The sequence below is a fragment of the Grus americana genome, chromosome 1 (genome assembly GCF_028858705.1).
Source record: "Grus americana isolate bGruAme1 chromosome 1, bGruAme1.mat, whole genome shotgun sequence".
Taxonomy (NCBI): domain Eukaryota; kingdom Metazoa; phylum Chordata; class Aves; order Gruiformes; family Gruidae; genus Grus; species Grus americana.
In genome coordinates this window covers 65,723,794-65,750,411 of record NC_072852.1, presented here as the reverse complement: position 1 = coordinate 65,750,411, position 26,618 = coordinate 65,723,794, and the positions used below count along the sequence as shown (strand labels likewise).

Here is a 26,618-nt window from a genome sequence, read left to right as displayed (position 1 = left end):
ATTGCCCCTTTTTTTCTTTCCTGACTTCCAAATATACACTTTCTTATCCTGTCCCACTAGGTTTTAATAGACAAAAGATATTAAAACTCCTATCTAAAATAGCAGCACTGCGCCTAGTACTGCACTTTAATAACCCCCCTCAGCTTGGGGACACCTCAGAAATTGCAATTATATCTGTTTATGACTGGGGATTATGAGCCAAGCTTTCTGCTCATATAACCAATGGATTTCTCCAGTTGTGTACTGGAATTTTGCCAACAGGAGATTTGGCAGAGGGTCAGGCTGCCATGACTAGAGAGAAGTCATAATGGAATTTAACAGAATTTCCTTGTATTTGTTGTTAGAGAAGAGGAGAGGAGAAAAATGGCCAACTATAAGATTTGATTTCATTTCACTCACGCTGTCTCAGGTAGAAACCTAAACAACAATTTTTTATAAGATTCAATTTCCCAGAAAAGGCCCACTCAAATTCCACAATCAGCTCTTTCTAGTGACCTTTTTCCTTCAATTTCACGTAGCCTTGAAACGTTGGCATTGGTGGCACGGAGACTTTGCAACATGCTCATTACTGCTAAGATATTTTGTCCCTTGTGCTTCCATGGCAGAGTCTCAGCCTCACCCATCTCATTCTTAACCCAGAACCAGCAATCAGGTTGTCACTCACATCACATTTACCTGCCTCTGGCAAGAAGAGAGAAGCAATGTTTTCTTTGAAAAATTTCTGCAGCCGTGTTGCCAAATATAAATTAGCCAGGATAGACATCTTTCATTTGCTTAAACAAATTAGACTTCTAATGTCAAGTCAGGGCATACAGAATAAGTATAGGGAAAACAATGTAATTAGATCTTTAATCACACAGCTTTCCTGAGAAAGGGGTCTGTGACCAGAAGCACTAAGCTCAGTTATGATGCAGTACCACGCACCCTCTTAGGGCATGGCTAAGAGCTGCCTCTTCTCGGCGTTGCTGCTCATTGAAAAGGAAATTCTTTGCCCTCCTTAGAGCTGGCGCTGGTTGCAGCCACATTTTCTTTGACAACTTTTGGGGACACATAAAGGGATAAAGGAATTGACTGCTGGCTTATAATGAAGCCTTATCTTTATAAGGCCATTTCCTTAGCTTTATATAAAATATGACCATTGTTGTACAAATACTGTTGTCTCACCTGAGGCCTGGAGCGCGGGGCTTTGCACAGAGGTGGCCTTCAGCCTCACGTGTGCAAGCCGGAAGGTTTTGCACTCTGGATGAAGCCCCTCTGCATAATTTAGCTGGAATGAAAAAGTAAAAATTATGCTGGAAATTGCAAACAGAAGCCTGCTTTGAAGATGTCAACCCTGTCACCCATCATGATTTTAGGGACAAACTGGTAACTGAGGGGACTGCGCAAAAGTAAAGTGTGTGAGACCAGCCCTCCACTGCCATAAGTATATTAAGTGGAGTTCAGATGTAGCTCAATTTGTATATTACATAGTCAAGGATCCTTGACCGTTAAACATCCCCAGATTCATCCATCCTTTATCGCCTTCTGTAGGAAAAGACTGAAAGAACAAATCATTCCCAAGTGCTTCCTTGCTTTTAGCATGGAGCTTCTCCCTGGTCGACCACCGCACGTGCGTTTAAGACACAACAGTTGAGAATTATTTCTATCGGAAAAAACAGCCTCTGCAGGGAACATTGTTTTCCACAGGGAACGTGATCTTATCTCACAGTTCTCTGTTACCCATATATTGTCTGGAAGAGGACTTCAAATACTCAGGCCTAACATGATAAACAAATACTGTCATTTGCATTATCAAAATCCTAAATTCTGCATCTTGGTGAAGATTTTAAAAGTAACAGAAACACAGGGGTTATCAGTTTATGTCAAATTCAGTGGGGGATTTTCCTTCAAAGTTTTGTTTCGTTTGATCAAAATTTTTTTCAAATATCTTTTAGAAAAAAAATGTATTTTTCCCCTTTTAAACAGGGAATTTACAATATAATTCTGTAAGTTCTTATAAACACCTAAACCATTAAATAAACCCTTCAAAAACTCCTAACTAAAATGACTTCAAAATACTTTCTGAATATTTAAGATAATTCTGTCATAGCAATATCCAAGGTCTTTGTACCTTCTTACATTCTTGTGTTCCTTGGTTTCTCATGTTCAATGAATATTTTGAAGGCAGTCATTAATTGCAAGATAACAGTTCTAATATGACTATCATTTATATAAAATGTGAATATTAAAATTCATTTTTCTGAAGAAAGATAATCTGCAAAATGCATCATAACTAGTTACAGACACTTAATTCCAAATGCTTAAATCTTTGTAAACCAGTACTGAATTTGACAATTGCTATAAACAGTGGAATTAACATGGATTCCTCTGTGAAATGGGTTGTGTGAAACTGCTGTTTCTCTAACACTGTCAAGAATCCAAATAATATATTTCCCCTTTTTTACCAGATGCAGTGTCTGGCATTGTTCTGAATTTTGTAATTCAAGGAACTTTTGCCAGTATTGATCGTATTTTCCCTGACAAATATGAAACCAGCCATAAATAGTGACATTAAATTGGCTTCAAGAAATCCAATAGTCTGGAAGAGTAGCTCTGTCTTTTGCATCTTTAATGATCAGTGTAATCGTACAGAAAGACTTTTGAGTTATGAAACACCTTTTAGTTAGGTTTTATAAAGTCTCCTACATGTAAAGATATGCCCTGGGGTGCTTTAAAATTCAAACTTCATGTAGGAGATGTGCTGTTCTCCTTACACTCTATTAGCTTCATAGTTTCACTAGTACCGTGTGGCAATTTAAAATATTACTTTTTGTATTAAATATATGATGCAGAGAGTCTGATCTTTCATTCTTAATCCCTGATTACACTCTACAGTTTCTCTATTTTTAAAGTGCAGATAGATGTCTATGCAGGGAGTGTTTGCTATGGACAAGCCACACAGATGATAAACCTTGGCACTGTCCCATGTCTTTCTGTAAAATTTTCACTGAGCAGACTTCAGGTGAATCATCCAGCCCACTTCACTTAATAATACCTCTTTAACGTGCTCTGCAATTATATCATTTGTGCTATTGAGCTTGGCCATTTTCCTTCTTTGTTATTCATTTATCCCCAAGGAATGGCAGTTTAACAGATATTTCCAGTGATATAGGTAGTTAAATGAGGCCATAAGTTATCTCACTGACCACAGGGTTTCTCTCTGATGGCAACCACTACAGCCTCGTTTCACGTTCTTTTCAGGAAGGATTCATCTTCCAGCCTCAGCCACCTGGGAAGACTGGTAGACCTGGTCCCTTCCTTGCAAATATGTAGCGGAAGCTTGGACAGAGACGTCCATGGTTTGTGTCCCATTCTGTGCTTCCTCTGGTGTACCCATCCAGACTCCAGAGAGCCCAGCAGCAACACTGCTCAACAGCTGGCAGAAGGCACCAGAGGGATGCTTCAGCTTATGCAGGCCATCAGCCGTGCATGGCTGCCTCAGCGGGTTTTGGATTTGCAATTTGCAAATGCCTGCCAACAGGTTCCAGAGAATGCCACAATTCCAAACCTCAATTTTTACATGAGGTACTTGCACATTTTGATGAGTACATTCTTTCCTGTTCCTGTAATGGGATCTGTCACCATGAGGCAGAACACAAAAATATGTTTACCTCACCCCATTTAAGCTCAGATCCAGCTCCTGACAACTGTGGGTCACTGACAGGGCCACAGTAACTTTTACCCTTGTGCTCAACTGCTCTTATTTTTCTGTGGGAAAGAGGCTTTCCTTCCCTTTCTCCTCTTCTCCTTCCTCTCCTTTGTTCTTTTAAATGGTGTAGTCATTTAAAAAGTGGGTTCCTCATACAACATGGGTTTTCATGCAGCTGTGACACTCTCAAACCACTGCCACCTGACTCTAGGTTACCCCTTAATTGCTGTCTCATTTTTGTAATAAGCAGATCCAAAACATTTTGAAATCTACTGATACGCAAAGACCACCTCCTGACCGCAAGAAGAGAAACTATCTTCTTGGACAAGAAGAAATGCTGACAGGGTGGCGTTGCCATCATTTCCTATGAAAACTGCAGTGAGAGGTTCTGGTAGGATGGTGAAATAGCATTAGGGTTCTCATACCTGTCCTCATTTGAAAAGGAGTATTACCTTGTGGTTCACTATGTGTTTTGTCTGTGACTCCACAGAGTCACAAAATAACCCCATAATGTCGGCGACATGGACAGTGGCATCAAGTGCACCCTCAGCAAGTTTGCTGATGACACCAAGCTGTGTGGTGTGGTTGGCATGCTGGAGGGAAGGGATGCCATCCAGAGGGACCTTGACAGGCTGGAGAGGTGGGCCCGTGAGAACCGCGTGAAGTTCAACAAGGCCAAGTGCAAGGTCCTGCACGTGGGTTGGCGCAATCCCAAGCATGACTTTAGGCTGGGCAAGGAATGGATTGAAAGCAGCCCTGAGGAGAAGGACTTGGGGGTAGTGATTGATGAGAAGCTCAACATGAGCCGGCAGTGGGAAAGGAGAAGTCAACAGAAATTTTAAAAGAATTTACATAGAGAAGAGAGAAAGTCTGTTAAATATAAGCAGACATAAACAAACCAAAAGATTAATAGGAAGAGTATGTAGAGGAGATTAAAATCTATGCTCCTGTGATCTAAACTGAACAGAAGTTGCATTGAAGAATATCAGACCACAAATACAGTAGTGGGTAAGAAATATCTAAATATGCCATAAAATTATTCTTGTAACATCCGATTCCTTTGTATCTGTATTTGATTGATAAAATGTCATCATGCATTTTTTTTTATTTTGCACAAAAATATTTTGGAGAACAAGGTACTCCCATAACCAGGAACAAAGATACAAAAAAATAAAATCAGGAGGAAGGGTAATTTCATGAACAGGAGTGTTAGAAACATCCCCAAAACTGGGTTCCAAACCGTATTCTGTCATTGACTTCCCCAGCTTTCCTTTAGAAAAAAGTTCAGAGCAAAGTTTTCTTATTTTTCTTTTAATTCACACTATCTGTGAAAAAGATTGGTGTCCTTGCTGCTTATACTCAAAGGGAATTCCTCAGTGCAAATTAACTGCAACGGGAGTTTGCATCTGTCACCTTCCTTCTCCACTTCAAGGAAGACGCACAGACAACAAATCTCTTTTATACCAGCCTTCCAGCCATGGAAAGTCCTTTTAGGGGACACCAAGCATAAGACCTATTCTAAGATACTACTTGTCTGTGACTGACCATGTAAATTAGTGTGCTGCAACCGCGTTCCTGATGTCTTCCCCAACTCTGCTGGAGACTTTTCTTGGTGAAGAAGAAAATGTGACTCTATGAATTTATCCCTTAATTACCTGCCTGTAATAAGTAAGTTTCATTACAGACAGTAATATTTCCTTTCTTCCATCCTATCTATCTAGCTGATAAACTCATTGAGAGGGAAGAGTTTCATTCTTCAAACATTCAAGGGCAAGATGCTCAGGCACTGGTATAATTGAATTAAAGCCACAATGGAGTCATATTGATTTATCTGAGCTGGTGATTTTGCCTTGAAAATTTTAAAGCAACATATCCTGTTCCTGCTAGAACTCTGATCCCAAAGTGAGGAAGAAATCTGTTCTGCCCTGAAACAGATTTAATAAGTGCTGCCATCAGGTCAGACAAGCAGCATGTCGAAAACTCTGCCACTCCCTAGGCCTTTGATATGTCTTCTGCAGTCACCCTGCACCTCCTCATCTTGCTGCTTTCCTTTAGATTCTGAAAAGCTAATAACACTGTCAAGACAATCATGCAGTTACTAGACAGTGTCAGTTCCTGGACCTTTCCCCTACCCTGTTTTGCTTCTGGAATAAGTGTACTGTCTATATACATTGGAGACTTAGATTAATCGCTCTATTAGAATCATTGTTTGGCCATGAACTGTGTTACCTGAAAGTAATTGAAACTTGGAGAAAGTTGTGGTTGTGAATACAGGGGAACACTAATGAACTGCAGCTCCTTCTCAATCCATAAGCTCGCAGAAAAGTTATTCTTGTTGAGGGAAAAGCTCACATTCAGATTAGGTTTTGGCTGAAGCGAAGATTGGTGTTTGATTAGTGGAAATAAACGGTTTATCTAAAATGAGAAGTGACCTTAATATTAACCTAAAGCTCAGACTAAATCCATTTTCAATTATGGAAAGATTTGGTTCATGTGTGCATTTGTCCTTTTGTTATTTATCCATACATGAAAATACCAACAGAGCAAAATAAAGACTGTTCTCAACAATTTAGTTCAAAGAACAGAAGAAATAGGAACTCACATAAATATCAAGGAAAGAAGTGATCAAAATTTCAAGGAATGAGGCCAGCAACATTACAAATTCTGGTAAACAAAGTGGAGAGCTATTCAGTAAATTAATTTCTATTGCATTTTGGTTAATTTTGACAAAATAAGTGATTTACATGAGATTTTCAGTTGGATTTGTTTACCAAGGTTCAGAGAAAGTCAATTTCTCGTCAGGCAGAACTCTTAAGTCTTGGATGCTTATCTATTTTCAGTTAAGCACTCAGAGGGTCACCTACTGCAAATTCAACCCAAAACCTTAAAAAAAAAAAGAGAGAGAGAGAGAAGTTGATGAAAAGCTTAAACAGGTCACCTGCTCTATGTGACCCTACTTGACTGGAAGGGTAGACAAGATGACCTCCAGAGGTCCCTTCCAACATCAACAATTCTGTGATTCTAAGATTTTATTTTTTTTTAATGCTAGTATCCTAAGCTCACCCTAGTCATTAAAAAAAGTGCAATATTTTCTCTTTTTTTATTCAGATATCGGCACTGAAATTTAGAGACTGTAATCCAGCTATCTGGCACCTTCACTGGTGATGCACTAATGTGTCTCATGGTTTTGAAGGTTAAGCTGGCAGGTGCATTTGTGTGCTTCTAATTTTGTGTGCAAAGCCTCAGATTTTCATTGTCAAAACACTTACGGAGGGTCAAGGTGCCTACTCAATGTTGAGGTTGCAGGACAGCAGAACTGTAGAGCAGCCTTGAAGTTGCTGAAGATGCTTGTCACACCTCTTTGAATGAAACTCCATGAAGGACACAGCAGCTCTAGTGCCACCCTTCTCTCAACAGTCTTTCCAGGTGGTGTAGCTATGCAAGGAGTGTGTGGGCTGGCACCCAGGCTTCGTAGTATTTGGCAGTCATTGGTAATTCAGAAGGCCTTCAGAGACCAAAGCCTTGGTGGCAGGGGGATATGAGTCTTAACAAACAGCAAAACACACTTCTCTCTCCTCTTTTTTTTAGCATGTTTCAATCATTTTAGGCTTCAGCCCTAGGATTTCTGCGTTCAGAAACCTCTCATCCTGGCAGAACCCAACTACTCATTTAGGCTCACTGTGTGTTCATCGAGTTTGAGTCCAGCTGTATTCACCAGTAGAGTTGAGGAAATGTCCAAGGCACAGCAGTGATGAATGCCTGAAGACTTGAACTCATGTTATCCCTCAGTATAGTCCTAAATATGCCATGCCTGCATTGTGAGTGGGGAGATACAGCCACAGATTAACCTCTTCGACTGGTTCTTCTACCACATCTCTTAAAAGCCAAAGCTCAGTAGACAAAACATATTTTAGAGGGGCCTAATCAGGCATGAAACAAGGTGCAGTGGGTGTTACTGACAAGTGCAATATAAAAATTTTCACTGTTGTGATACAGGGAAATGGAGCACATAATTTGGATATTAAGTGCTCTTCTCCACGAGTATCAATTAGAATAGTGTGTCCTACCCCAGTCTCATGCCTGCTTCCAGTGACAGCACGAAGATAGACCCTGCAAGCGTTGATGTGTGTACTCATTCATGTCTCATTTACATGCTAAAGCATCTGAATTCCCTTGTATGATAGTACCAGTTGCAACTGTGCACCTTTCCACTGTTAGAGAGCTGTTGACATTGGCTAATTGAAACAAAGGCAAATAAGCAGAAAGATTTCAGCAGTCAAAACGTTAGCAGCAAGTGCGCAAGAACCCATCTTGCATTGCATTTGAAGAGAGAGTGACTTCCGTAGGATAGTTTAGTTGACACCTACCTGAACTGTGCTGTTAAACATTTTCTGGAGTTTGTGGTTGTGGATTTTATTATAACTGATATATACTGCTCCTACTAAGTTCTTGTTTTAAGAGTTCCTTGAAACTGTCATATATTAGCAAATTCTTCTCATCCTAAACCAGAGGAAAAGGAGGGGAAAGGATTATGGACCCAGCTCAAACAAGTGGACACATAGAAGAATCAGAAATGTTTGCATTTGGTGATGCGACTGACCTAACTTTAACTTCAGTATATTTTTTCCTGTTAAAGTATTCAAACTAGAAAAGCATATAAATATTTACGTGCAGAGCCAAATACACAAACATGCACACTACATACATCTATAGATGCATATATATATACATACAGACATACTTGAAGGGCAGGTGTGAGTGAATTGAGTTATGAGGCATGAAGCTTGGCTCACCACTGCTTTATTTCAGTGTTATACTGCTGTAATATAATTTATTTTCATGTGGGCATACCAATATAAAAGCAGATTAATATAGAAAGCGTCTATCTGCTGCGCATTGCAGATATAGGGGAAGGCCACAGTGGTAGTAGTGTTCACTTCTGAACTCTAAATAACTTTATACCAGTCCTAGGTTTTCTCTAGGAATTCGGCACCGTGATTCCCAGGAGAGCACTCATAGCACCGGCAGCTACTCACAACACGTAGCAGAGCAGCAGTTAGTGCTAGGAGGTAAGAGTCGCTGTACCTAATGCTGTGATACTGTAGTCACAGGCTGTAGACCATGAGAGCAGCAGACATTTATTTCCAGTGTGGTCTCTGACAAAAGACAGTTCAGGTGTTGAAGTGTGTCGGTCAGAAAAAGGGATCTGCATCGCTCTCTGTATCAGCAACTTGAGGCAGGAAGCACTTCTTCGGGGGCTTCGCCTTCTCTCAATATCCCCTACCGTTTACACAGCTGAAAACTCCGGAGCTTAGCGGCAAAGAATTTTAACCAAACTGCTTAATGCGAATAAGTGCTGAAGAGAAACTGCAGTAATAGAGTTAGAGAACAGAATTGCTGCCAGGAAAATGAAAACAGGTTTAAAAAAGAGAAACACTAGGAGCAGAAAAACAGCTTTGGAGGGAACTATGTTGCATTGACCAGCCATCCCTTGCGGGATTTTAGCAATTCAATTAGAAACCTTTACAGGTTTAGCAGCTCATTGTTGAAAATACACCTCCATCCTACAATGCCTGCTGTTGACACATAATATCTGGTTCTGTATAATCAGGATTTCTCTGTGGCTCAGAGGGCAAGTGAGCCTGAGGCTCTCACATCTGCTGAAGAGCACTCGAGGTTTTAAAAATGGAGCAAGGATAACCCGTGGAGAGAATTGATGAACACCAGCATCTAGACCCAGTATGGGAGAAGAGAAGGAAAATGAGCGTGCATGGGAATTAGAACTAAAGGGACTTGCCCCCAAAGGAGAAGCTGTCTCCTCAGGGCGTACTGTTGAGTTTCTGGGGTAAGAAGTTTCAGAGTTGCTTTTTTAGCCTTTGAAATGTGCTGCATGGAACTGCAGAGAGGCTGGCGAGAAGGAGGCGATGCGGGAGGCTGGGGTTTGGGAATGAAGCGGTTGTCTAATCCAACAGATGGTCAACTTGCAATGTTTTTTCTCAAGAAAATTCCCACAGAGAAGAATTCAGCTTGAGTTTGAACCATAATAAAAAAGTGTTATGAATTCAGCTCTGTTTTGGGGGGGAGAGAGGCGTTACCAGTCTCTTAAGTATCTGGAGCTTTTATCTATGCTAAAACAGTCATTTCTCAAGTGGCAAAGTGTTCAGAGATATGTTTGTTTTTCACATAGAGACAGCAAGAATGAGGCACCAGGACTTAAACGGTGACAGAATATGAGTTTTTCACTTGGCAGACCTCTCCATTTCTATTCACTATTATTTTAATTTTGAATGTAACACTTAAATGTCCCAGAAAATCAAAATGGAACCTTTTATTTCACTCAGTTTTCACTGGGAAGTCTAGTTTGTTTGAAACAGGCTCCATATTTGCAAAAACAGTATATGAGAGATGATGAGTAGGAATTAGGCTTTAAATATGTGCTCAAACATATAGTCAGAGGCATGTTGCATGGGTAAAGCTTTGCAGAGAACTGCTTGCACTACTGTTGTTAAAATTCCTCTAACCCATCTTGGGTTACCATAACCTTCACCAGTTCACTTGGCTGCAAAATGTGTAAATTTAAACCCATCTACCCCATGCCATTACAGAAGAGCTTTCAGAATTTATATTTGTGAAAGGTCTTCGTATACAAGTGATTTTGTGAACTAATATATAGCAATATTCTACAGAGTTGGAAGTAAGAGCAACTAAAACCAAACCTCAAAAGCACAGTTGTACTGACTCTTTCCAATTACATGAACAATGAAGGGGGATAGAGGCAAGGCAGAACACCACTTCTAATATGCAGCTGGGTAACCCAAGAGGATGGAAGGTGAATGAAAGGCCAATGCTAGTTTAGAAAATGAAATGGCTTCTTGATGTTATTTCACTGTGCTGTTTGGTAATGTCTGAAAGTACAGTAGCAGCAGCATGCAACCGGAAGAAACAAAAAACCAAAATCCTAATTATAGTTTACTCTGTGGCCAAATTCTTTAGTCACATCTGATCTAGTTTCGCTCTCTGATGCACTCAAATTTCATCACTAAGAAATGAAAAATCCCTTTGCACTGTCTCAGATGGCTCTGCTGGAAGGCAGCACTGCGGGGCATCCTTGTGCCTCACCTGGTGCCATTTATTCCTTCTGTTAAAGATCAGCATAAACCTGCCACTTCCAGGATGAGTGGGAAGTTGCCTGTCAGCATGAAACACTTCAGAGTTTTGTACAGGCCAAATTTAAGGAGAACAAAAAAAAAATCGGGGGGAGGTAAAAAAGTTTAATTAAAAAATTAAATTTCTGTCATATGCAAAATGTCAGTGTAATTAAACCAAAATCTGTGAAAACATACGTATGTAGCCTCTCCTGGCATAAGACACCAACTTATGGGGGAAACATCTATTGTTTATTGGCAGAAAAAACACATATGACGTTGTCTTCCAAAACCCCTCTTACCATTTCATGTAGGCACAACACCCAAAAGAAGCATTTCTGCCTAAATTAGCTAGCTATTCTTCTTAATGACTTCTGTCATCAATGCAGAGGTAAGCTCCTCCAGAGAGAGACTCTGAGGAAGCACCTCATTTATGTGCTCAAAGCCACCTCGGAGAGGGCCCTCTTTCCTTTGGCTCTAGAGAAGACCACAGAGACAAGCCAGGTAATTCACGTTACTGGAAGTGGGAGCAATGAATCCCCCTCCTCCTGCTTCATGTCTCTCTGCTCATATATTATTGTAGTTTCTCAGGGAACATCGCTAGTGCAGGGTTAACTCAGGTTACCAAAGATGGAGACATGCAATTAAAAGCAATAAAATCTCTGTGTCTTATTGAGTTACAGCTCATCAACTGATTAGAGGTAACTCGTTAAGCCTCAGTAACTCAATTGCTTCCAGTCATGTGCACGTACCCTTAGAGGCAGCTTGATTTCTCTGGAGCTGGCCTCCCTTGGGCAAACACGGTCACGCTGCAAACATTGAAGCTGCGGGGAGAGACTAGCTAGTGACACACTCTGTGCAAGGATTAGCAGCGAGTGGCTGAATTCCCCCTTGCTGGTTTGAAAATAAGCATTATTCAACCTTTAGCCTGGGCCTGTGACAAACCAGCTAATTCAGCTCTGTTGCGGTATGGCAGACGGCACGGCCAGCTGTTAGCAAGCCTCCCCAGCCAGATAAGCCAGACACCAGGCATTTTGGTTCATCCACCAGCACGGATGCAAAACACAGCAAAGGCGTCTAAATCATCGCTTAATTCAAGTTAGAGAGTGCTCTGTGTGTGCAGGAGTTCAGCCAGGAACAACGCTGGAGTGATACCTTATGCTAACACTTCACCGAGGACAAGCCCTCCTCAGAGAAAGATTAAGCTACGGTAGCATGCAGACTCTTAACACTTGAAAGGGAACACCCGCAGGATTTTTAATGCACTTTCGTTCACACCATTAACTGATTCAGTTTGCCTTTGCCACACGTCCCCAGGTAGCCAAGCCTGCGGTGAGGGTTAGCGCATCATGAGCTACCTGCCTGTGGTGGCAGAGGTGAGAGGGAGCCCCCTTGAAATCTGAAAGGTGGCATGTATTTTGCTACAGAACCCTCTCATCCAAATAAACCAATGTAATTCGAATAAGCCAAGGTAGCTGGAACATTTAATTTCATCACCTTTCTCTTGTTGTTGTTGTTGTTGTTGTTGTTGTTGTTGTTGTTGTTGTTGTTGTTGTTAAAAAGATGTTCCTGTTCCACAGATACTTACCTGCAATCAAAACAAGGACTTTGGTTCCTATTATCAGGGTATTAGGCTCCATTTCCAAATTGAAACAAGATTTTCTCCTTTATTTCCCCCAGTATTGAATTAACAACAACAAATGAAGACAGGACTACCATAATTTATCAAAAGTATTTTAATGAAAATGAAAACTGGACACAATTAAGAAAATATGTTAACCAGGGTGTCAGCAATAATCACTGGCCCAAGATTATTAAATAAAAACAAGTGAATTTCTGAGTTCATATAGAAAGATGTGGTGTCTTTCTAAAATGCACATCTCTTCAAAATGCCCCTTCCCTGGCACAATGCAGGAAGAGCGCTTGCATGGATGTGCTTGCATGGATGTTCTCTATACCTTCAGCAAGCCAAGTGAGAGTCCTCTCAAAGACGATCCTTCTTTTTTATTTTTCTGTTAGAAAATAAATAGAGAGTAGGAGAGAAGAGAGAATTCTAAAAAAAAAAAAAATTACTTAATCTTTTCCTTAAAAATTTAGACTATCAAAGAAACAAGTAATAATAATAACAACAACAACAATAACAACAACAACAACCACCACCACCAAACAAAAAAAACCCACCACCACCACCACCCCCGGTGTTTTTCCTGTAATAATAGTTATAGGATATTTCAAGTAGAATACTTCAAACAAACCTCTTTTTTAATCTAAAAAAAACCCAAAACCCAACACTGATATTTCCAGTTTTCAGAATTACTGTAGATATTTCTGAATATCAAACACATCAGCCTTTAGAGATTAAAAATCTTCTCTTTGATCAAGAGAGTAAACAATTTGCAGTCCAATATTTCCAAATTGAGATTGCTTTCCACTTTCTTTTATGTGAAAATAATTGAGATGTCAAAATTTCATCAGTGTGGGTTGAAAACAAATTATTAATATTTCCTACAGGAAGACAATTTAATTTTCCACATTTGTGTGTCTGAGAAGCTATTCAGACCGATGTGTGGGTTTATAGCATTCAGGCTTTGAAGTACCTAAATACCCTCATGTCGTATTAAGACTTGGTTTATGTACTGTGTAAGCAAAGACTCTTCACCTCCATCCTTCAGCTCTCCTCAGAGCCTACACTCTCAAGGAAAAAAAACTTTCACAGATAGTAAGCCTACAGGAACAATATAACATCAAACCTCAGTATAAGGTCAGACAGATAAATTAACTGCTACCTGGATTAGTTGCTCTTAATTAGTTACAGTTATTAACAACCTAAAGAAGTTGAGTTGGCAAAATTAGCTGATGGCAGTGGTTAGGTTAGTGAAGATAGAACAGGTAGGTTGCAAGGCACTCCTAAAGAATTACGTTACATACCAAGGTGGTAAATACAGACACACCTGAGACTGCCCATGTACACTGACAGGCTTTGAAATCGAAGTAACCTTCCTAGGGAAAGAAAATAACAATTAAGGACCTCTAGTTAATCAGAAACAAAACACTGATGAAGAAGGAAAAGAATAAAATGGAATGTGAAGTGTTTCATCCACAGTGGATTCACCCTTCTGTCTTTGGTTTCGGTTGTCTTGTATTTAAGAAAGAAAAGACAGAAATGGGAAAGTCTAAAGGCACTAAGGGAACGCAGCAGTATAAGAAGGAATTGAAGAGGCTACGAGAGTTTACTCTGAAAAGAAAAGTTATATTAATCATGATAGAGTTATAAAACAAATGAATTGCATAGAGAAGGCCAAATAGAGATGTCTGTTTACCTTGGGTTCAATAATACAGGATGCATTAATAAGCAGCAAATGTACAACAAGGGAAAAGAAATACAGTTTCATGCAACATTTAATTAAATTGGAGCGGCTCACTGCAGGGAAATTTTACTGACAATAAAAGCTTGGCAAGATTTAAAAAAAGATTGTGTTTGAATGAATTACATGGGGTATCCATTCCTATGTTTTGGAAATTGGTTGATTACAGAAGGCACATTATTGTTGAACGAGGTACATGGCTGGATACCCGGGCCTTGATCCCATTGTCAGTAAACTATGTGTAGAGCTTTTAGGATGGGAAAAATTTCAAGCCCCTGTCCTGCTATGACCCCACTACTATAAATGTCAAGAGTACTTTGTTATTGACTTCAAGTTGTAAACAGAATAAAGCAAATTCTAGGCACTTTTTGGAAATCCTTTCTTTAATTTTTGTTCTGAGACATTCAGTGGCAACCAAGGTGGTAGACAAGCTATTGACCTTTTCCAGCATTCACCAAAGGCCAGCTAAATACTTCTCATCTTTATTCCTTCAATACAATCCACCTCAGCAGTGTGAGAACTCTGCAGTCTACAACACTAACTGACAAGAAAGAAAATGGAATTGCTTATATGGTTTACCCCAGTGTGTTATTGGTGATCCTCTGGCACATCTCCTACCATGATATGCTGTTAGAAGATAAGCCACCAGTAACAAATCAGCACTCAGACATAGAAGCAATGCTAGGTTTGCAATGGAGACAAAATAATTTTAACAACTGTTATCAAGTGCTGGTTTATACAACATAAAAATAATATAATAAAAAAGATAAAAATAAATATATTAAAAATATATCCACAGAAGCAGTAGTTGAGCAGTCTAATGATCAACAATCCGATTTTACAATACGGTCTATTTTATCTTACACAAGTTTACAAGGCCTCAACCCCAAAACTATTGAAACACAGCAGAGAAAATGCCTCTGACTTTAGTAAGCTTGGATTCAGCTCCAGAAATATATTTAATTTATGACATAACTTTTTTCTTTGATCAGAAAGCCAGTTTTCTATGTTCCTTATCAATCCGAGGTGCCATTCATTTGCATTTCTGGATACTTATCCTTTATAAATACGGTTTGGGGAAGCTAGGGAGAAACGCCTGGAAAGCACCTACTAGTCTGGAGAACATCAACCAATGGAAAGTTTTGCTGCAGTGAATTAACCCCGCTGATATGTGTCCAGAGGTACTGCGCAGTACTATCTTATATTAAATTTGCATGAAGCAAAGAATTAATGAAGCATGAGATTTGTCCTATCCTCTTTTCTGTAATAGTTACTGTTTTCTATGAATTTTTTCTTTTCCTGACCTCAAGCAAGGAATTGGTCTCCTCAAGGTCTGTGGTGTTCTGCCACTCTTCATTCTTATACTTCTATCTTGTTTCTCTTTCTTCTTAGTTTCTGGAAGTCCAGTCTTTGGACCCAGGTGCAATTTTTAATAATAAATAAATTTAGACTTGGATAAATTCCCCAAATAAAAGTGGTGAAGGAAGAGTGCTTTTGTCTCCTGTGATATACTTCTGACAAAGTATAATTAAAATATTTTCATGCTGGCTTGCCTGCTCTGTCTGCCTTTCATGATTGATGAAGTCTATCAAGCTATTATTTGTCTCCACATTGTGTGAGGAAGGATTAAGCCACTGAAGTGTTCAATATCAGTAAATGATCTGGAACTCCATAAAAACATCAATTATTATGCAGTTAAAGATGTCTTAGTGCTCTCTGAGGAAGCTGGAGTTTTGTCTTCATTCCTCAGGTGATGGAATGTGAGGATGACTGTCTCCAGAGACAGAGAGTGCATGTACAATTAAAATGTAAGCTATGGGACTGTGCAGAAGAGACAGAATTTTCTCAGTTACTTATTCGGTTATACTGGAAGAAAAATGGAACCTAAGTCAGTGCAGAAAAAGGTGCCCTGCTCATATCTCTGACAAGATGCGCAGCTCTGCCTGAGTCCCTCCATTTGGGGCTGACAAAACATAATGGGACCATGTCCTGGGGCCACATAATCTTTGAGATCTTTTTGATGGAGCAACCAAAAAGAATTGTAATTAATTTGAATATAGCAGTGCCTTGCGGAGTGGTAGGCAGCCTGGAAGCCTGCTGACTAGGGAATGGAGCCCTGCTCAAATCCATATCATCAGACTCTACTAGCTTCAATGCAGCTCTACCTATTTACAGCCAAAAAGGATCTGAAACATCAAGCAGGCAGATACATCACTAAACTCTCTTTACAGGCTCTGATGTCTCAGTATCATGGCTCTCAGACCTAGTCGAATGGGAATAGTATTTCATATATAACTGGGGAGATACCACAGGCTTCACCTTTAAGACTCTCCAGCTTTCCCAAAGACTTTTCCCTAAGTATAAAACTAGTTTGAACTAAAGCAAACAATATATTTGTATTTGGTGGGCATTGCATATAAGTCTCAATGTAATTATAACTACTTAAAAATAATGCTAGTGACCTTAAATCACACAACAAAATAACAGAGGACATCTTAAAATTAATTCTAACTAATTAAAAGCATTATTCAGTTAATGAATGATTCATGATTCATATTGCTCAAGTTGCCAAACATTACCTCAAATTATAGATTGGACACATCCTTTCACCACTATTAATAATTGCAATTACGTCAGTGTACGTACTTTCAGATACAAACCCCAATATGTTATCCCCTCCAAGCCTTCCTGTCTCATGCTCAGAGTAGGACTAAACTGAGGCCCCTAGAGCATACAAGGGTGCAGAGGGGGAGTACGTTTTTTCAAGAGAATGATATCTTTGGGGATCTAATGGCCTAATGAAGGCTGAAAGATGTGCACGGCCAGGGGTGATCTCAGCACGCCCTGTGGTAACCAGTGCTGGACCATAGGAACACAGGACTTACCCAGTGAGTTTTTAATCCTCCCTCTGCTAGTGTCTGACAGCACTTCATATAATCTTATCAGAGATATCAGAAGCTCCTAAACAAATACCAGGATAAATACCTGTTACTAGGAAAAAAAAATTAAAAAATAATAATAAAAAAAAAATCTGTGTAAGTCAGACTGCTTAGAAATTGTCCCAACCTGAAATCCAGTCACAGGTGCATTAGAAGACCGGCATGCCACCTCTCCCTGCACGTTGCAACCTTGTATTATCAACATTTTACATACACTTGTTATAAGCACATACGTTCAGTCCTTTTTAACTGCTGATGGGTCCTTGATCACAAACCTCTCTTGTGGCACTGAGCTGTGCAGCTACATGTACAGTACATGAAAATCCATGTCCTTGTACCAGATTTGTATCTGTGGAGTTTCCAATTTCTCTAAAGTTCCCTTATTTAGTTACTCAGCTGTTGGACAACAAGGAGCATTTAAGCTAACTTTTGAGGTAATGAAACCATAACTGAACCAGGGTATGAAGAGAGGAATGTAAGTTGTGCTTGGATCTTTTATAGCAGGAATTTTTCATGACTCAGTGAAAGAAAAGAAAGGAGCAGGAAAGCTTCATATATAGTAAAGAGCAAAATGTCTCTGCCTGCTGTATTGTCAGGATTAGAAGATGTAAATACTGTGGAGTTGTAGAACTATCTGCTTTAGGATTTGAGATAAGCTAGATGGTGTGATTTGGGTTTCTGACATATATTAACCAGAAAGGTTTATTGACCTTTCTAGAGCTGGGCACACTTTAGTTTCATTAAGTACTAAAAATCAAGGCACTCTTTCTTCATGTTGAAAGATTAAAGAGGGCAAAGTCACTTTGTTGCTGATTGAAATAGATACTGAACCACTATCACGGCTGCCATCACTGCATTCACTGACCTTTTGCCTCAGTTTGACTCAGGGTGGGAAACTGAGCAACTGCTTTCATAGAAATTTCCGCTATTGTTTTCTGCAGCAAGGTACTTGAATTTTTCTCATTTCTTTGTTCACCCTCCCCTTACAAAACAAATAAATACACCCTTTTTCATCCCAGGTGAATGTTGCCACTCTAGCGGAGTCCCAGCAAATTTACGCTCCTCACTTTAGTAGTAGGTAAACTCTGTTTTCCTGTACCTACCCTCAACTACGTTACCACTGCACACAGCTTAGACTATACTATAGCTTTTATTCCCCACCCTGAATTCCTCTTCTATTTCTCCGGCATCTCAAATAAATGATGCATAGCTGCCTTACATGCCAAAGCAATGCATTTCAGGAATGTCCAGTTGCAGTCCTCTATAGCAACAAAACAAAAAGTCAGGAGAATAAATTATAGGGGAACACTTGCAGTTTTATGACACAGTTTATTTGCCATGAGCTGGCCACTGCTGGGTCTCTTCACCCCAAGAGAGCTCGAGTGCATGCAGATTTGACTTGTAACCCAGCAGAAGATGAATGGGCAGCATCAGGAAAATGACACTTGCAGCTGAACATAATAAAGAGCATCGCACGAGAGAGGCTGGCTGGTCAACTTTATTGCCATGCTGTTTACTCCACTCATTTCAAGGTATTTATAATATACTTGATTGACTGTCATTTTTCTCTAGATGAGATTGCAGAATAAGTCATGGAGGGGAGATGAGACAAAGATGAAAGATTGAAGCGCTCCCTAGGATTAAACTGGGTAACAGAGACTAAATGGCATAGTTCACTCTTTGGCATGGTGGAGATTCATGCTCCACATCCCCAAGCACCCAGCTGAGGTGCTTGGGTTAGGAGCCTAAGAGAGAGCGGAGAGAAAGGCTTCAGGAGGCTAATTCAGAGCTCTGAAGAGTGTGAAGAACCACTCTCCATTCATTGCAGAGCTGAAGATGAGGCTGCTAACTTAGGTACCGCAATTAAACATCAACTTCTATAGGTATGAAAACTCTCTTCTCTATCCTTCTTTTGTTCTACAGTAAGTAACAAATAAACCAGTAACCGTCACTAGCAGCCAGGTTGACCTGCATGGTGGCACAGCAAGGCCATTACACCTCTGTCATGATACCATTCCACCTGCGTGTCTTTTATTCCTATCCATGGACAAGGACTTTCTCCTAATTTAGCTCCTCTTTGACTTTCACATTTTCTCACTCTCTATTTCTTTACTTCCTAGTAAGACTAGGACAACTTAGTTGTGTAATCCTGGAGTGGATAATCCTGAGTAGGCTCATGAAATTTCAGAAAAGGGAACTGCTTATTTCTCACCCTTCATGAGGCTGAAAATGTCAGTAAAGGTTGTTATCATCGTTACAATCAATGCAGAAGTGACTTTGAAGCATGAAGGTAGCAGGCTCAGCCCTGCTTGCCAGCACAGATGAAATCTCTAAACTGACATACGTCACACATCTCACTTGCAATATCCTTCCCTGTATGTTCCTCTCTATTTTCAGATAGATTTGAAAGTAATTTTTGTGTACCGTTCTGACAAAAAAGAAAAGCAAGTCAACAGAACTAGGTGACCTAACCAGATCAGGCCAGAGTTCAGAAGTCTTAGATGCTTGTCAGCTGCTCTTCAAAGATCAAACCCCCTACTGGACATTATTCCATTTCAATCTGTTTCCAGTTTTATCCTGGAAATGTCTCACAAAGCAATGCCTGCCATTAAGAGTAATAACACAGCACATCACAATTTCCTTGGACAATCCAGAAAGGATTCTTTCCTGTTGACCCTGAAGTCCACCACACTGAAAAAAATTTGGACTAGAATGACTGAAAATCTCTGTTGTGGTGTCTTGTACCTTGTCCATTCTGGTGCACAGTGTATCATCATCAGTATTGCCATGAAAACAGAAACTGTTGTCACCGGGGACCCAGCCTTTTCTTCACTGGGTTTCTGATGCAGCTTCTGTTCCTTCTAACATTGCTGTTACACCGGGTCCCAATAATCAAAACAGGGCAATCTGTGTAACGGTCACATGAAGCTGCTAAAAAAGTACCTGAACGAAGGCAGTTCAGCTGCTTCTTTTCAGGCAAATCTTTGTTCACAGTCTTGGGTGTTCTATTGTCAAGAAGGAATATGAATACTAAGTAACAGCTACTCAGTACACAATTTTGGCCACTCAAACAAAAGGAGAAGTGTTTATTTGTGAGATGAAAGAACCAGTGTTACTGTTAACTGGAACATTCTTTGCAGTGAGCTGCTCAGGTTCCTTTTGAATATTGTCAGATATGCCATGAAACAAAACAAAAAAAAAACCTACTTTGAGCCCGCATGCTTTGACTTCTTTTACAGGGTTCAAATGAGTTGCCATAATGTATGATTTCTTGCAAGGAATCTCAGAACTGTAACTTTCTTTAAAGCTGTGAGTTTCCCCATTTAAGGGATACTTTAAAGTGATATTTCAAGTAGTTATGATGTTGTTAAGGAATGAAATAGTCTAAGTGTCATAAAGGAGGTTTTAGACCATGAGTTTAACAAGTTTTCTGGACAACAACCAAATATTTTTAGAATATGTAACACTAAGTGATGATCATATGGAGCAACTCTTGAGACCCTGAAAATATACCAAATAAGTGAATAAGCATAGGAAGAATAGGATCTGTGGTAGTCATAGACTGTTCGGGGTAAAGAGCACTTCAACAAGGCAACCTGCTTCCAATCCTGACATATCAAGCAGCAGCGAATGTGAATGCTAGACAAAGAAATTGTTGAGGAATCTCAGCTGGTAGGCTCCCAGCAGAGTCTGGCAGACTGCTGAGAACCAGCAGAAGAGCAAGGCATGGTAGAGACCCTGCTCACACAATACCAGAAAGGCCAGAAGAGGAGGAAGGAGGAAATAACCAAGTAGTTTTCTACTAGGCATCTGTCAGTTGACATGACAAAGATCTAAGGGAGTGGGTCAGTGATCAGAGAACACCACTTGCCCCGCTGAATGCTGCTGCCACGAGCTTGCAGATAACTGAGGGGTTACAGGTGATAGATTCCTTCAGATATCTGGTGCCTCAGTTTACTTGTTTCAGTAACAGGTGGAAAGAGAGTTTGAATAAGGCTGGTATGATCTGAGAGCTCAACAAATTGGGGACACAAGTACCATTTTGCAAAAAGCTACCTTAGCTCACTGAGGCACCACCAATGGTGGAGGACTGGAACTAGAGACACAGCATTGAGCACTTAGAAGTGACAGACTGGCGCACTTGCTGCTTGAGTCTTTTTCTGGACTCAGAGAGCTCTTCAAAAAGTTTGTACAAATGTTTGCAGAAGGAGCAGCCAAATGTAGGGGGCTTGCTCTGAAACCAAAGAACGCTAATGATTTCACAAGACATTTCTTAAACAGCTTCTAAGCACCACACCTCTTCAGGTCTCAGAACTGGCACTTTCATTTCCTGAATGTCTACAAAATTCGAGGTAAGGATTTACAGGAAAATCAAATATCAGGCAGAACACGTTTCAGAAGTTTGTTCCGGAAGGAAGGATATTTTCTCTGAGTAGAAAGAATGACCATGAAAAAAAAAAACCACTTTGAAAGCAGCCCTGTGGAGTCATCAAAACCTCAATAACTTATCTTTGCTAATCTACAGGGAGGATGGCAAACCACAGAACAGAGACACACGGTGCACAACTTAGTGGATACAAACGATGGAACACACTGCGGTGTGCATCAACCAATCTTTAGGGAAACGTGTGTTTGGAACATTTTCAGCAGTTTTATTTCAAATGGCATCAGAGGACCAGTTATGGAAATGGATGAATTAATGAGTCAGAATATATAGACATTCAGGGGAGTTCTTCTGTAACTGGATTCACTGACAGATCTTTTAAAGCAAAAGAGAGGTGGTTAAGATGACACAGTCTAGCTGGTATCCATGCTAAAACCAACCAAGCCAGTGCTGTCAAAACATATTATAATTGATCAAGAAAATTAGAAATTCCTTGAGATTTTTCTGATCTTCTCCTTCTGTGTTGTGTATTATGCTTTCCAGTATCTTTTCTAAAGGACAGGAAATGTGAATGAGTAATGATGAAAATTTAGGTCTTGCATGCATCTTACTAGGTATAGAGCTAAGGTTTTGTTGCATGAATACCAGGTGCTCTCCCAACACCAATTCCTAGTTACTTAAGACTAAAAGATGTCAGGCCATATGTAGACAATGTAATCTTGATAATAATAACACAAGGTAAGGGTTTGGGATTTTTTTTTTTATTATTATTATTTTGAAGGGAGGTAATTAAGAATTTGTTCATCTGTGCAACTATCATCTACCACCCTCCCTATAATCAGAAATAACGGTAACCCCTGCCTGATGTACACACTAGCTATAAACCAGTAACACACTTTAAAAATGTAGTCTATATCTGTGTCTCACTCTGAATTTTCTTTCCTACTTCCTTCTCTCTGTGTATCACAAAGTCCTGTTCTAGCTTTCAGCTCTGGTTTACTGTACCTTTCCTTGGCCTCCTGTTTTTTTCTTCTTTTATTTCTTTGTCTTCTACTATGTTCCCATTTTTGTTCTACTGTCTAGCATATCCCTCATGACTGTTTTCATTTTCATCCTAAGATTACTGCTGTTTACCTCTGTACCATACCTGTGCTCCCCTTATCTGAACAGTTCAAGCTCCTTGCTGCAGTTTCAAATCTGGCAATTAATCATCCCAAATTCTCCCTGCCCTATGGAGGCACAATCATTCCTCACATTCCTTCCGTCATGTTACTGGCTCCATCTTTCACAACACTCTTTGATCACCAGCTGCTGTTTGACACATGCACTGTCCATAACAGCAAAAGACTTAATTTTGTCAGAAAGGCAATGCAGGAATACTTTGCCAAAATACAGGTAAGAAATAGATTCCAGTATATACCAGACCACAAACAAATATGACTTATGAGCAAATAATTCAGTGATAAAATAGATAATAAAAAGTACAGCAGCAAAACAGGAAAGATGAGCACATGATGCTGTAGGAAAGTCACCTATGCAAACTGTAGGGAGTCACTTTTTCCACAGTAGCTACCCTATGAGAGAGATAATTTTCTCAAAATAAATGAGATCTGGTAAATCCAAGACCCTGTAGCAAATAGTAACAGTGATTTTTACAGGTGTTAAGCCTGTAAGTCCACTCTGATGCAGGGGAGTGTACGACATGACTCACAATGTGGCTGATGAGAGACTCCGTCTTTCAGGGTTGCTTTCCACCTTGGGAAGGGCGCAGCTCTTCTGGAAGCAACCATCTTTACCTTTCTTTAGGACTGGAATAGTGACACATTATAATGTCTTAACTGTAATGTAATATTATAATGTTAAGTGTAACATTCAAATTGGTAACATTTGTACAATATCCACCCATTGCCTCAGTACTTTTCCTTTTTCCTCTTCATATGAACATCTCAGACAATTTCAAAACTCTTTAGTGAAATATAAGATTAAGCTAAAAGCATGTTAGCAATTTTGACAAGGGCTGAAAGTGCAATGGAAAGTCTTTAAGAAGAAACTGTGTTTTAAAACACCTGTACACCATGCACAATTACCAGTGAATATGCAATAACAGGAAAAAAAAATCCTTGTTTTCATTAAAGTTATTTTATGGAGCACTCATGAAAAGTGTATTGTAATGGCCTGCATAAAGTAATGAGGTAAAGTGTCTTCCGGATGAGTCAGGAGCTGACCTCCTAAAACAGTGCCTGAGATGTGCTGTCATCAGGGAGAAAAATCTTCTCTGGGTTTGCGAGCCTTTGTCATTACAATAATATTCAAATGGCTCCTCAAAATGAAACCTTGATAGCCCACTTCTGCAAATACACAGAAGGAATCTCTTTGCAGTATTCAGAAAAATCTGAATGCTAATATTTGGCACTAGACCAACGGTTTAAAGATGAATTAAAACACTCAAAAAACACTTTAACTAACAACACAGTTACGTTGTATAAGTCCTTACTTACAACCCAATTAGAGAAAAGAGGATATTTTTTGGTCAGGTGCTTGTTGTTTTTTTCTTCTCCTAGAATCTTCCTTCTGATATTCCCCTGTACTTTTTGACTGGATGAAAATGTCCCAGAACACTTCCATCTTGCGCTTTTACAGATACTACACAGATGCTATGGGGTAGTCTGAAATGAGATTCTGCTCACAAACTATCCTGTTGATGGACTAGGATTATTTTCAGGCTTAGGACCAGATATTATTGAGTTATTTATGTATCTAAAGATGTACATAGTCATTTAATGTGGCTTACAAAAATGCCGAAGCAGGCTAGACACCATAGAAAAGCTAAGAGATGCTAGAATCTGGCCCTGGGACATGATGGAAATTTATCTTTAAAACTAGGACTTGCTGGGGTTCCATCTTCCAGTGAATTGATCAAACACTTTGTAGTACTGGCCAAATTTCTTCCTAATGAGGGAGGAAAGAGACGCCACCCCACCATGTCCCTCTCTGCAGGAGGCTGAATTCCCCTTGCAGTGATTCACTGGGAATTAAATTGCTGCAGACGTTGCAAAGCTGCATATTGGCTGAGGATACAGGGGTGTTGAAGAAGCTACAGTGAATATCAGCAACTTTACAGTTCATTTATCAAAGTGCCAATGGCTCCCATTTCAAGGTAGGTAAGGCAATAATATATAAGGATTGAAGAGATTATCTGCTTCCAGAGTAGTTTAATATATAAAGAAAGTGATGGCGTTTGGAGTGGTGGGGTTCTTGTTTTTTCTTGCTGTTTTTAGGGAAAATACCGCGAACCTGTCAGGCTCTTGCCAGTTCTTGTTATTACAGCTGGAGCTCAACACTTGCTTATTTACTGTTTCACTAAACACAGCAATATGGAATAAGGGCTTGCTTACCTTCAGCACGTAAAGATGAAAGAGAAGGGGAATGATAAGCATGAATCACTTATTATTTAGCACTTACTTGGGCCAGTTCTGCCAGGCTCACACCAACTTCATGGTATCATTTCAAGGCTTTGATCCAGGTTTTAGCTCAGCTCCACTGCATTAAATGAATCCTCTTATCTTCCTTTACTCCTCTCTCAGACCCGGCTTTCTTCTTTATCTTTGAGCATTGTTCTAGCCCTCTCTTAGCAAAAGCTCTTTGTGTGTACATGGAAATACCTGCCCTCAGCAATGCGCCCCAAAATCACACCAGTTCCCAGCAAGCGCAGGCTCTGTGTAACAAGAGGGAAGCATAGAGCTAAAAATAAACTCAGCCTCTGCCTATTCAAACTGGATGTCCTGCCTGAAAACAAACAAACGAGAAAAGGTGAACAAACCTCCAACTCCCTCCTGTACCTTGAATGGTGGCCAGCTGTGTAGTTATATACTAGCTCTAGTGTCTTGAAGACCTATTGTGCCTGGCATTGCTCAAATGTGAGTGAGATATCTTGCATGTCCTATAGATCTTTCAGGTCTGAGTTGCAAGATAAACTTGGAGCAGGAGAAAAATAAAATGCACACAGAAGACTGAAATGGAGAAACAGATTTCCATAACCAATAGGATTTGGGTGCCTGAGGTGCTTTTGGTGTCAGGGGTGATGGCTGTGCCCACATTTTTCAGGGACAGACACTGATTCCAGACAAGTTCAATCTAAGTCATTGCTTTTACTGCAAAACCTTTGTTCCTTCAAAGCTATGTGTTACCGTGTGCAGTATCATCATCACGTCTAGTGTAACGGTTCTGCCCTGACACATCCTCCCAGTTCTTTCATACTCAAGTATTTGGCAAAGTATTTTTCTGATGCTATTAGGACAGCCAAAAAATGAGAATGCTGATTTGGCTGGGTTGTAGTCAGAGCTGGACTAATTATGGAGATAACTATTCACTGAAGATCAGTATCATTTTTGGACTATTCTTCAAATGGAGTGAATCTGTATACCCTCATCCTCTTCAATGATGGTTGAAAATCAGGACCGCCATGTTAACAGCTGAAATGATAATACAATGAGCCTGGCTACTTTCCTGCAAGCCTTGGTGGTGGAACTGTATGTGGTTAATCTACTTGATGTTTCTGTGTTGAGCCTTTGCACTGGAAAATGAATCGAAGCCGAAACATCATTGCAGACTGCATTCATGTCAAGGCTATTATACTCAGAGGGGAAACAGCTGGTCCTTCAAGGCATGCATGCTTGGGACCAGAGACGGACAGCCATCATTGTTGCTGGTAAAAACAATTTGGAGGGGAGGGAAAAGACACACATTGTGTAATAGAGATGGAAAGGCTTACCTCTGTGTGATCCTGTTCACTAGTATTCTGTGGGTCTGCTAAGGTCTGCTAAAACAGTTATTTTTATGACTTATGCATAAGCTAGCACTTGTTTGGAAGACAGTACAGAGCTTGGGATCTTCTCATGTCCTTCAATACAACAGGTATGTAATTTGTGGTAGGGTAAAGAAAGAAATAAGGGCTAAGGGCAAACATGGGGCCTGATTCACCTGTGCTTAAAGGCCTTTTACTTTGATATGAGCTGAGGCATGTACCTGAGCAGTCACTTGTGGTTGAGTTTCACCAGCATACAGCTTTGCTCCCATCATAGATGCCCTGCTCACATT

At 40.0% G+C, this 26,618-nt stretch overlaps 1 protein-coding gene and 1 long non-coding RNA gene across 12 annotated transcripts in view; one reads left to right on the top strand and one right to left on the bottom strand.

Annotated features, from left to right (window-relative positions):
* CHRM2 (cholinergic receptor muscarinic 2) overlaps positions 1–26,618 on the top strand; it is a 107,847-nt gene that overhangs the window by 50,499 nt on the left and 30,730 nt on the right. The window contains exon 2 of one of the 11 annotated variants that reach the window (XM_054848991.1): positions 3,241–3,338. The exons of the other annotated variants lie outside the window; for them this stretch is intronic. The gene's annotated coding sequence lies outside the window, so the exon portion shown is untranslated. The remainder of the gene's footprint in view (positions 1–3,240; positions 3,339–26,618) is intronic. 11 annotated transcript variants of the gene reach the window in all.
* Positions 12,554–25,242, bottom strand: LOC129215608 (uncharacterized). The gene is made up of 2 exons (XR_008580044.1): positions 24,984–25,242; positions 12,554–13,833 (listed from the first exon to the last, which is right to left on the bottom strand). It is a non-coding gene; the product is annotated as an uncharacterized LOC129215608 (long non-coding RNA).